The sequence below is a fragment of the Poecilia reticulata genome, chromosome 21, assembly GCF_904066995.2.
Source record: "Poecilia reticulata chromosome 21, P_reticulata-male-v2, whole genome shotgun sequence".
NCBI classification, from domain to species: Eukaryota; Metazoa; Chordata; class Actinopteri; order Cyprinodontiformes; family Poeciliidae; genus Poecilia; species Poecilia reticulata.
In genome coordinates, this window is record NC_088850.1 from 15,026,838 (window position 1) to 15,039,238 (window position 12,401).

The window sequence follows — 12,401 nt, forward strand, 5'->3', positions numbered from 1 at the left end:
TGTGGGTGGGGAGAGGAGGATGAGGGCATGTGGTGACAGAGGTGCACATCTGGGTTTGTTTGAGGTATTATTACCTGGAATAAAGAGGCTCTAATGCTCAAATCAGCCTTTAAGTAATGGGGGGAAAATAACATTGACCCGGCAGGTTTTCTATCGACTACGTGGACTGATGCCAGCACATCCTCACGCGCGCAGACAAACACTCGGCAAAGACGGTGATTGCGGGGAAACTGCATTTGGGATTCAGTGTATATCTCAAGGTCTTGACCTCATTTAGTATAAATAATGTTCAGCTCCCAAAGCCCCCTTCCCACTCCTCCCACTCAAGTTTCTCATACAGCACTTCCTCCTTTCTTCTTCCGCTTTTGTTACCATTAAATCCTTCCAACTTTTCTCTTTTTCTCATCATTCTCCAGTCTGTTTGAGACAACATCATCAACACAACAGATCAATGTCAGAGAAAAAAAACAAAACAATGGCCTTTACATAGCAGATATGACCACAGATAGAAGACACAGATAACCTTTCCTGGCTGCAACATCTCAGCTGTCAATGGTGCTGGGTGACATTCATAATTTGAAAGATTAAAATGACATCAGCCCCACATGCAGCCTTTTCTATAGGCTGCCGATCCCCCAGAAATCATTTCTTTTTTTTTATTAGCATCCATCTAAAGGAGACTTTTACCATTACAAAGTCAGAATGTTGTTTAAGAGACCATAAAGAGTTTGGGGAGGCACTTGGAGTTAGAGTAGATCTGGAGCCTGCTCGGGTTTCTGCAGGCTCATTGCCTCTGAAAATGACTTTGGGGTGCAGTTTCGTTAGCGTGACCGAACAGAAGTGGAGTCGGGCCCACCCGTGTGACACAGAGCCGTCGTTAGGCCTCGGAAGAGCACATTTACTGTGCACATCAATATCCTGTTAATATCCCACAAACTCAAGGGTTGCTGCTACATGTAAACATAATATCCTGTTTACAATAAATCTGATTCTATCTCACCACAAAAGGCAGAAAAAAAATCTAATGTGACGGCTGAGATGTGGCAATATTCATGCGGGGTTGTGGTATGCATGGCTTATCTTCTCAATGCCGCTGGGCCGGGAATTGTAGATTTTATGTGAGTTTTGTACGTCAAAAAGGCTGCGATGGTTTTAAAAGGATTTTGAAACTGTGTATGCATAACTGTGTGTGAAATACATCAAAAACCTGATGTATAGCAAATCAGTAAAACTATCAAACATTTTACATTGACATCAGTAAGGTATTTTTCAAGATTTGACACGTTAGTTGAAAGATGGCATTCTGCATACTTTTGCTATAACATGACATTATTTTAGCAACTAATGTTTTGCTATCTTCTTGAAGCAATTCTTGAAGCCAATTCTTCTCTGGCATCAACAAGTCATTTGTTTTATTTGGCTCTAGTGGCCTTTATTTGGAAAGTAAGTAATGAGAGAGAGGGAAGACATGCGACAAAGGTCACCAGGCCGGGATTCGAACCTGCAATGGTTCGAATCCCTGCAAGGACTAAGGCCTCCTTATGTGGGTTGTGCTTAATCCCTGCACCACCACAGCACCCAACAAGGCATTTTTGTTCAATCAGCTCCTGCTGTTTGCAAATGGACATCCGTTAACAAAACACTTTGTAAATGTGTGCACAGCCTGATTGCTCTCCATTGAATATCATGTACAGACAAACTCACTGCCACGCTCCAATTCATTCGGAGTGAATGTCCACCAACACCGGAGCGACCCAGTCCTGATTTTCCAGTTGAAATGCCCCACTGTCAATTTGAAAGGGAGGTGTGCCGGTAGAAAGAAGGGAGATCTTTGGTCAGCTCATCTGACTCTCAAGCAAGAAGTCCTGTCTGTGAACAGATATTTCATCCTTAAGCAAGACAAAGTTATGTTTTGTGGACAAGAACATACTGGATTCAACTCAAAGAACCTGATTCTCCCTGTGAAACAACTGATTGTGAAATAGTCCAATAAAGATGAACTTAGATGAAACACAGCGGAGACCCTGCGGCGAACACCCACTAACACCTCGGAGTGAATGCTGCTCTGAGTAGAAGATCTGATGTGTAGCACTAATAAAAAGTTACTATAAAAGATGTAGTTGCAGATACAACAGCAGAGCCACATCCGAGATTGGCAGCAGAGATTCACAGGCTACTTTTCTTCTCTTAGATATGTCACAATGCAAAAGTTTAAATAAATCAACGGTGTAACATCTTGTAGGGCATAAAAATGATAAAAAAAGTTGCTTTTTCTTTTGCAGCATCTGTCCCTTTGTAAAAAAAAAAGAAGTTTTTAACCTCTGGAGCCTTAAAGTCTTTCTCCATCCTTACATTTCAACTCAAAATATTTATATTAACTTCACATAAATTTAAATGATTTGTATTCGCTTCTACAGAAACTGCATTCATTTGACTCTGAAAACATTCAGTATCATGTCAACGCAAACCATGTCAACGCAAACCATGTTGAAGAAAAGTCCTTTTGATAAAAAAAAAAGTTAGCTGGAAGAACTAATTAATGAATCAATTATTGTGATATGAAATTTTATATGAACAGATATAAATCAGTTCATTTAAACTGCTATCATATTTTCTTTTACTGAGCTTATCTTTATAAAGTGATTATACTGAAACTGACACAATTTGTCACATCCTAATCATTTGACTCCCTCTACTTTAAAAAATGAAGCTGTCAGCACTTTGACTTTAATAAGTTACAGACTATAATATAAAGTGATTTTAAGACGAATGAAATATATAATTCAACAAGGTTTCTGTTATTATCCAACTCTGCAGCTAAATAAATTACGTCTTTATTCTCTCAGATGTATGATTTCCCTAGTTAAGCAGGCACTGACCTTTTGTCTGAGCAGAACCTTATAAGAGTTTTCAAACCCGTTGAATTTGTTTGTATGTTTCAACAACAAACTTTATTAGATTTCGTTGTCATAGATCAACTGCGAAAGTGGCTCATTATTGTGGAGCGAAAGGAAAATCACACATGGTTTTGAAAATTTCAAGTTGTTCAGTCGACAAACTCTCACACCTGAGCCGTGGATCCGTGCAGCTCCTCCAGAGCTACCATGGGTCTCTTCGCTGCTTAACTGAGGAACGCTCTTCTTACAGTTTAGGCCTCGGTAGATTTGCGGATTGAACTACTTTGTTTTTTTTAACAATGGATTGAACAAAGCTTGGGATATTGTTTTATATCTTTTTATATATTGATAGGATATTTCTTCCACGCCCCAAATATGCACTACTGGTGCCTCGTAAACGCAATAAATTAAATCCAAGTTTGCTATTGTAGTGTAAAAGAAAACATTTGTAAGGTGTATCTAGGATGATACATTTGAGTTTTTCGTCAAAGCAACAGTTCTTCAAACATGGGTTTGAATTCAAGCAACCTGCTGTTCGTTTCTTTTTCTTTTTTTTACTTAGTTTCTGAACTCTACTTACTGAATACGAACCCACGGCTGTTCAGCGTGACGGGTGAGAAATGGGAATATCTCCACTTCAGCCTTAGCTCTGACAGGATCCTCGCACTGATCGGCCTGACAAGCAAAATCTTGTTGAGCTCGTCCACTTCAGCTCATATTTTGCAACACAGCAAAGACTGATTCTATACGGAAAGTGGAGAAAAAAAAATCCCAGATGGAGTACTTTAAAAAAAAAAAAATGTTTTAGTCTCTCTGAAACGCACAGTAGAGCAGATGCCTGTTGCCATGGTAAACATGTTAAATGTAGTGAGTAATTCAACAGGAAGTCAGCAAATCTCACAGCCTCAGCATAAGGTAATAAAAGCCTAAGGAATAAAAACCTGTAATACATGCTCTTCTATGTCTGTCTTCGCTTGGCTGTAAAAAAAAAAAAAAAATTGTTCCTCGTTCAGAGTTCGAGTTGAGCAGAACGTTCTGAACCAATGTTTGCAAGGATAATGACAGCAAAACGGGCTTAAACCGTCCAGTCCCGCAAGGTCTCCGCAATTTGTGACTGTAATACACACAGTTATTTACAGCCATGTTATCAAGCTCAGCCTTAATAAGTTCATCCAAAGCTTCTTAGTAAATTTATTTTATGGTTTCCATTTGGCATTAATACCAGATTAGTCTGCATTAAAGGTAATTAAGTGCACAGATTAAACGGAATGAAATGAGACATGGCAAAGCTCTTACCTGGAAAGATATAACAAGACTATCTTTAGTTCCTCCCTGCTTGTCAGAAAAGATTAATAAAAAACATTTTTAAAAAGTGGTTTTATTGGCCTGGAGTGTTTCAACCATGACCTGATAATGGCTTAAAATACTGATGTCAAAAAGCAAAGGCTGTCTCTACTGAAGATGGGGCATGTGCCTATTTCTTTTTGTGTGGATCTGCCTGTGAATATGTCTTTGTGATTAAAACGGCAACAACTGTGACAGCTCAGCGTTGTAACTCTGGTGTGTCATCCACATTTGGAGCCCCCCCACTTCACCCCATGACTGTGAAACAATAGATAGCATTAATACCTGCTGGTGCAGCATGAACTAAACCGATATAATTAAAAACAGTCACTACAAACTGTGGCTAATCTCAAAACAGTGCGGGTTGCCTAACTTTTAGGTGAGGATGGAGCTGGAGAAACAGCTGTGGGGGTTTGTCTGTTATGATTGGTGTATATTTTTTACCTCCAGCAGACAACAGGTAATCCGATATCACTTTGGAGGATGAAGGTCCATTTGTGCTCGCACAGAAATAAGTCCACTCAAGCGTCACTGCCCTCATAGCTTCAGTGTGCTAATTGGCATGGCTGTGTGGCGCTATGCCTGCTAGAGGGGAGTCCTGAGTTAGGAAGTTGTGAAAATTTCAATTCTCAGGAATGTGAAAAGAAGCGCCACAGTACCTTTAGGTGGTCTGTACTATGGATATATTTCTGTCAGCCTCTTCATCTCTATCATCATCCCTTTTGCTAATCACACATAAGCTATACTGCACCACACTACTTGATCACAAGCTGATCATAAATGGCTTATAAGCTTAAAAGTGCACTGGACATGAAAAGTATATTATAAAGGTGACATATTTTGACTATGCAAGAATCTTCGTATTGTCCTCCAGCAGTGTACTTTGTAATGCAAGTTCTAGTTCTTTTTTTTTTTGGACTGGTAAGCAACATGGAGTTTTTTTTTTTAACAAGACATGAACCTATAATTTCTAAAAATGAAACTGAATCACTCACCTTGTGAGCTTGTGAATTTAAAATGTTCAAGGTTTGCTTCGTTTCAAGTCTTTCATGTGGCTTTTAAGCTAAAAAAAAAAAAAGAGCAAGCTGTGTCTCTTTGGAATTATTTCTGCTACCGACTCCTTTTCACAAAGCATTTTTACACGACCAATATGATTTCATTTTTCTGTCCGAGATGATGAAATCTCTTCACAATGTCATATTTTGTTCAAATCTACACGGTAAAGACCTTTTTCATGTATTGCAAAATGACACATTTTCAAATATTGGATGAAAGAAGGACAACTTTGCAAATGAATAAAATCTTATCGTTTTGAACACTAATATGCTTTGATAAATGCCTCATTAAGCAGCATACACTTAGGTGCAGGATCAGAACAAATGTCTACTAAAAGTGTTACTGATCGCAAAGGTTGATTTGTACGGTTTTTCACTCGTTTGGCTATTTTGCAAAAAAAATGGCAATGTTAATGATTCCCTTTGGCCAGCTAATAAAAAAAACATTCAAACATTCTCAGCTGAGCATTAAAAAAGGATACAAAAATAGATATACATTTTTAAACTTTCCAGGATTTGATCTGTCACGTAAATATCAAATAAAAATTTTGACATTTTAAGGCTTACTCTGTTGTGCATGCATCTAGAGTTTTGCAGCGTACATGGTGCATAGTGAAAACCGCGGCGTGTGATTTTGTAATCTCGTGGGATTCAAATAATTTTAGAATCTTGCAAAGGTCAGATCGTCTTAGAACAGACAGCTGGAGTACTTTCTTTTTAGAGTAGTGCAGGCTGTGCCCTCACAACAAAACAGATCCAAGGTGACTCTGAAGTCCGTGCTGCACGATTATTACAGCTAATTTTAGTTAAATGTAGCCATCTGTTTGATGCTCTAACAAACACTTTCACACCTACCCACCTTTTTAAAGTTAAGTGTAGACGACTTTACAGCGGAGCTGAGGTCTTTGGATGTTTTTTCAATATACTAATGGAAGTGGAGAGCAGGGGTGCGCCAATTTTATTAATGTTTGGAGATCAGCGATCAGCCGATATTTACATGAGAAGCCGATATTATCCCCCGATATCATCTACCTCAGTAAAGGTCTAAAAATCAACCACTGTCCTCTTCTGCTCTCCTATGAGAGAACTTTGACTGACAGACCGGCACACCAGGTCATGTCTGCACATTTGCAGTTGACAATAGTCACCCCACTGTTACCAACTCATTGACTTTCCTGCTATATTTAGCAACAATTCAGATGAAAATATGGGTGTCAGCCAGAATCGGAATCGGTAGGTCAGGCTTTTTAAAGATCGGCAATCGATTATCAGTGCTCACTCCTAGTGGCAAGTAATGCGTCTCATCTTCCTTTGCACTCATCGAATAAGAAGAAGACAAGACACTTTTTTGTATTTAGACTAGATGTTTGGCATACAGCAGTTTGATTCTCTCCAATGAATTGTTAGAATCAACATTTATGCCATTTACTTCTTACACCAAGAAAACACGTATTCGTTTACTCCTCAAGGTGAGCATTGTCACACAAACCAAAGTAAAACATGGTGCAGTCTCTGCCTGGATAAGTCAGCTGTATGTGGATTTCTGTCGTCTTGCAGAGGAAATCCCATTAAGGACAAGGGCTACTCTACATCTTTAGTGAGCAATGCTGGCAAAGAGATCCCATTAAACTGGATAAAAAATATGACTGAATCATCATTCTCTCTCCAACAATAATCAAGTCCCAAATGCTCACTTGGCAAAGACACTGAGAGCACCTGGAAGTTTTGAAAGCAGCAAGGGGAGTATTTAGACGAATGTCAAACAGCTGGTGTTCAGTAGGGGAGGAGAATCTACAGTGTGTGTTCTGCATAGCCACAGCCTGGAAAACTTTCAGCGTAAGCATCATGGGATGAGACCTTTAGAAAGCAGGGACAGATGCCAGAGGAGGGCATCTGCAGGCCACTCATCCAGTGGCACGGTTTGTCCTCCAGCAGAGATGATGAAGGTGAAGCAGCATTTCGCCAAAACAGCTGCAGCACAGGAAAGCTGACTGTACAGCATTTTATTACACCATAATAAGAACAAAAAAAAAAATCAATTAGCACACTGGTCATAACCAGCATTTCCCAACATGACAAAGCGATACAGTTTAACTTCCTGTTTTTTGTCCCACATCATTCAACATCCATCCATCCATTTTCTGGTAAGAGAGCTGCAGTGAAGGTGATGATTTTCTTCAAAGTTTTACTTAATAAAGAATTACAACATTAACACTGGTCTGGTGATCGTTAAACAATGTCTCTTGTGAAATCCAGGAGCTGGAAATATTAAGGTTTCCTCTTCAGTTTTGACCAGCATAGTTACTCTCTTTCAGCTGTGTCAACAAGCATGATTTTTACTTTTGTTCTATTTCACTCATAAACAATCCATGTTTTAAAGGTGAGAGTATCACTGAGTTAAAATACCATAATTTTGAAAATGTATTTTTAAGGACACTGGTTATCAAACCAAAAAGTAAGTCTGCACTTAGTTGATTAAAATCAATCAGTAGTTTGGTCCTAACAAAACAAAACAAAAAATCACATCAAGCACATGCTGTGGTTGGATGTGAGATCAAAGTAATTGTACACAACTCACCATTCGAGAAAATTTTAGTTCCTCCTTCAACTAATTATTGTGCTGCTTTTATTTCCATATAGAGCACCGTGACCAGGTACCACAGCAGTTGTGTTACGATGAGAAGGACACATGATGAAACTGTAGGTGCAAACACATTTTTGCACTTGCAGAACTTTATGCTCACAAACAACATCTAAGATTACCTGGATGATCTGACTGTTGACACATATAGTGTTTTCTGTTTTCTGTGTATAGCAATATGCAGTCTCTCGCCACTGTTATATATGCTATATCAGTATTCATATTTTGTAGTGCTTTTTTGTTTTAGGTAGGCATGATTCCAAAGGTTGTTTTATTTTGGCTCCGTCACATAATGCAGTTTAAACTATTAAATCTTGTTAGTCCGACTGAATTAATCTTGATCTAAAAACCTGCCGGGGTCATTAAATCAATGACTGGTTCTTTAATAGACTTCCAAAGGCCTAAATCCTGTGAGTTAAGGGATTTGTGGTTTACAATTATACATGTTTGATTTTTTTTTTATTTTTTTTTTGTCATTTAGTTGCTGTTTCTGCAACAGACCGGTGAGTCTTCTGTGGGATTAGGCCAGAACGTCCTGCCTTCAATCCCTAAACTCATCAGTGAGGCTCAGCTATCCATGGACCACCACTAATTCGTTGTCCGTCTCTGCTTAAACCACCATTTAGTAATCAGTGCATACAAAACACAAAACGTGCGGTGTTGTAACCCAGCCATCCTTTTGTTTGTTTGTAGGTTGTACAGAAACTCCTGAATCGTTTAAACAAAGATCAGAAAGATCTTAGATTCGAGAGCCGCCTAATATATCCCCCCCTTTCTTGACACACAGGACTATAATGAAATAATCAATAGAATTTGCCTCACCTGTCAAGGTTTTTAATGTTGTGGGTGATTGTTGTAATCTTGCCTTGTGGTGGAAACATTAATCTGTGATGGAAAATGCATTCATCTGCAGCGATAAAGTCCATTACAGCTGTGCTCTCCTCCAGCAGATAAATTGTGCTGTGATGGAGGTGCCACATCCACTGAATTAAATCTGCTTATGTGTTGATGATAACTCCAACTAACACAAACTAACACTTCGCCTGAGTTCCCCCCCAAACGTCCCCCTCGCCTCCCCACCTCCTTGCTCCCTGATAAATTACTCGTGATGAAAATATTTTGCCTCCGAGAGCTGCACCGACGCATCCCCCGTAATGCCTCAATCAGTGATTACATCTAATCGCTTTCATCTAAACGTGTTTGTACACTTTGATGCTTGTGCAAAAACTATCCACGGTTTGCAGCGACGCCAAGTAAACCGGAGGATAGCCGGTGTCCTCGGAGGGTGTTGGGTTTTCATCTGGTGACTTTAAACTTGCATGGAACAGCTTTGCTTCTCTTTCTGATCTTTGTTTAAACGATTCAGGAGTTTCGGTACAACCTACAAACAAACAAAAGGAATGAAGGGTTTAACTTATTCAGCGAAAACAGAATTAAACCTGCAGAGCACGACATTTGCTTTGCTCGACTGGCATTCAATTCTTTAGCGTTGTGGTTCCTCTTTCCTTTCTCTTCCCCGATAATTGAATGATAAGCAGTCTGGACTGAATGCAGCTTGGCATTAACACTGTATTATTTCCTGGCTTTGGTGACATTCAGTTGGGTTTGTTGAAATGAAAAGGAAACACTTACACATACTAATGCTTACTCTTTTTGAAGAATGAGCAAAACAACACATTTCATCATCATTGCCAATACAAAATATAATTTCCCCCCCTCTCTTATACTAAGAAAACCATTAGCTACTTTCTGTGAATTGGCATAAAATATTATGAGCAATCATAAAAAAGAGATTACATTTTCACGTTGTAATTTTTCTCTGTGGGTTTGCAAAACAGTGAGAGTTTAAAAAAAATGCTTGTATAAATCTTCAATGCTCAATATATTAAGCAAAGATGTATGAAGAAAGGCATGTGCAGACGGAACGATGTATCGGAGCCAATCTAGTAAAAATGTCATAGAAGACGCATATAATCAGAGGTGGCCCATTCCTTTCCAGTTCACTGGCACAAGAGCTAGCTAAAGGTGATAATAAGCAAAGAAGGAGGTGAATGATTTGAGCTTCTTTCATAAAACACTTTCAGCCAGGACTGAGAAAATCTCCTGTGATTTCTGGCGGAGGAGCTAGTGACAGCGCCATATCGATCAACGTTTCAAAGGGTAAGTCAGGTTTGTGGTTTGATTGTGTGATGATGAAGCATTGATAGTGAGTCTGTGTGCCAACTTTACCGTGATATTTATGAGGTTAGGTCAGGTAAACCCAACCTTTCTATCTTACCAACACTTTGCCCTTTTACAGCAAGCTACCTACGTTTTGTAGAACATTGGGCTAATATTTCATGGCCATGTAATTTACTATAGAGCATCTCTTTATATCTCCTGTTGGTTAGGTGTTTTTATAAATTATGAAGATAATTATTTTTTAAAAGAGAGCAGACTTTTAGACGGTATAACAGATTTTAACCAAGATAACTGAGCAAACTCCTAGTGGTAGATGCAATTTGACGGTCTTACATTACCACATAAGTAAACTACAGTAGATTGGGTAGAAACGTTGGTTTTCAAAGTGGATACAAAATGTCACAAAGCCTAGTACTAACTAACACAGTTGGTACAAAACATCTTGAGCTCCACGTCTCCACGTCTCCCATGGTTTTGTGCTGCTAGATTCATTTGTAAATCAGATGACGCTAATGCGTTGCAGAGATGTTTAGCTAAAATGAAGCTGGTCAATGCAATACTTGTGCTGTATGCTCTAAACGTGCTGTTTGATGAGCGCTGCTTGTTGCACCATTATGTTAATAGTGAGGAAAAGGAGACACTCAAATGAATAAGTTAAGTGTCTTTTTGTTTTCTAAAAGTAAAATTTAAAAAGGAAATAGGTATTTTATGAAGTTTGCTTTACTTTTCCAAAGTTAGCATATTCCAATCACTGGTCCAGCTTCAAATGAAGATACAATTCGCCCTATAAAAATAATTGAGAAGGGAAAATTTTGGGGACTTGATCTGGTTTCTCAATGATTATCAAAATCTATTTGCCTATTTGTTGTTAATATTTGAATTTTTTTTTTTTACAAATATGATGTGTGTTGCTACTTTGGGCAGGTTAAGCTGTATTTAAAACATGTTTTGCAGTGTACAAAGTTCAACCTGAACGACTGCGACTTGCACCTTATTTTCAGAAAAATTAATCACTCAAACCAGCCAATGATCATCTCCACTGTGAGCACTTGTAATCATTTCTAGACAAGGTTATTTAGTCGTGTGCAACAAAGGCCTGACTGTCTGCAGGTTTTCTTCAACAACACAAACAACAGTAGGTGATTTCACTGATTAGTTCCTCCACTTTGGTTAATCACTGCAATTACAACACCACTGCGCCTGTAGAAAGCCTCTACTTAGATATTTGTCTTTTTTTTTCTAATTTAATTATCAACTTGCCTGTTCCATTAGCAGGTAAAACACAGCTTGAAAAAAAATGTGGTGATTAAAGATGTCCCTGGTGTGTTAGCAGCAATGGCCCAAAAGGACTTGTGTTCAGCACAAGTGAACATCAGAACATAGAAGAAAAAATATCCTGCCCACACTTTTACAGTAAGATATATATATATATATATATATATATATATATATATATATATATATATATTTTTTTTTAATTAACCAGGTATAGAGAAACAGCTCAAATTAGAAAATCATTTATAAGTAATTATTTTGACTGCTTCAATTCAAAAAGTAAAATTCATAATAAATGGTTTCATTACACAGTGTTGTATTTCAGATGTTTATTTTTAGCAAATTTTCGCACTGATTAGTAAAAAACAGAAAATTAACGTAAGTCAGGTTTGTGACTAAGTCATCTTCCTCTTGACAATATTCCACAGTTTTTTGTTTTTTTGCGGTGGGGGGTGGGGAGGATTAGGTAAAGCAAGTTTGCTGACCAAGCCAGCAAAGCAATACCGAAAGAAACTAAACACTATCTCGTACATAGACACAAACCTCTTTTAATTGGGATATTAAATGAGGTAATGTTAGTTTTTTGGCAGTGTGAGCTGGAGTCAGGTGTCTTCATTGTCAGCAGAGGACAGCATGAAGTGACCTACAGTTTCCTTGAAGACCGGTGCTTAGACCTTGGACTTGGAATAAAACACACACCTGTAGCTGACATGACTCTGATTGCTGCCATCTCTAGTACAGAAGCCTTTTAAAAGTAAGGACAACTTTACAACACTCTGGACACCACAGCCTTGGTCTGGTTGCTTGTGAAATATTTTCTACCACAGTTTTTCCCTCCACTAAACTTTCTAGTAGCACTTCATGCAATTTATTGGGAAATTGTTAACATTCCATTAGATGCATCTGTACAGCATTGCTACAAGTAAGTACACATGCTTACCAAAATCTATGAGACAAGCCAAATATGGAGGCTCTTGTCAGTTCTTGAGAAAAATGTCTGTGTCACTT

The 12,401-nt window shown here is 38.4% G+C and overlaps 1 protein-coding gene across 2 annotated transcripts in view; it reads right to left on the minus strand.

Annotated features, from left to right (window-relative positions):
- The window catches only part of nkain2 (sodium/potassium transporting ATPase interacting 2), a 94,833-nt gene that overhangs the window by 18,271 nt on the left and 64,161 nt on the right, over positions 1-12,401 (minus strand). The window lies entirely within an intron of this gene.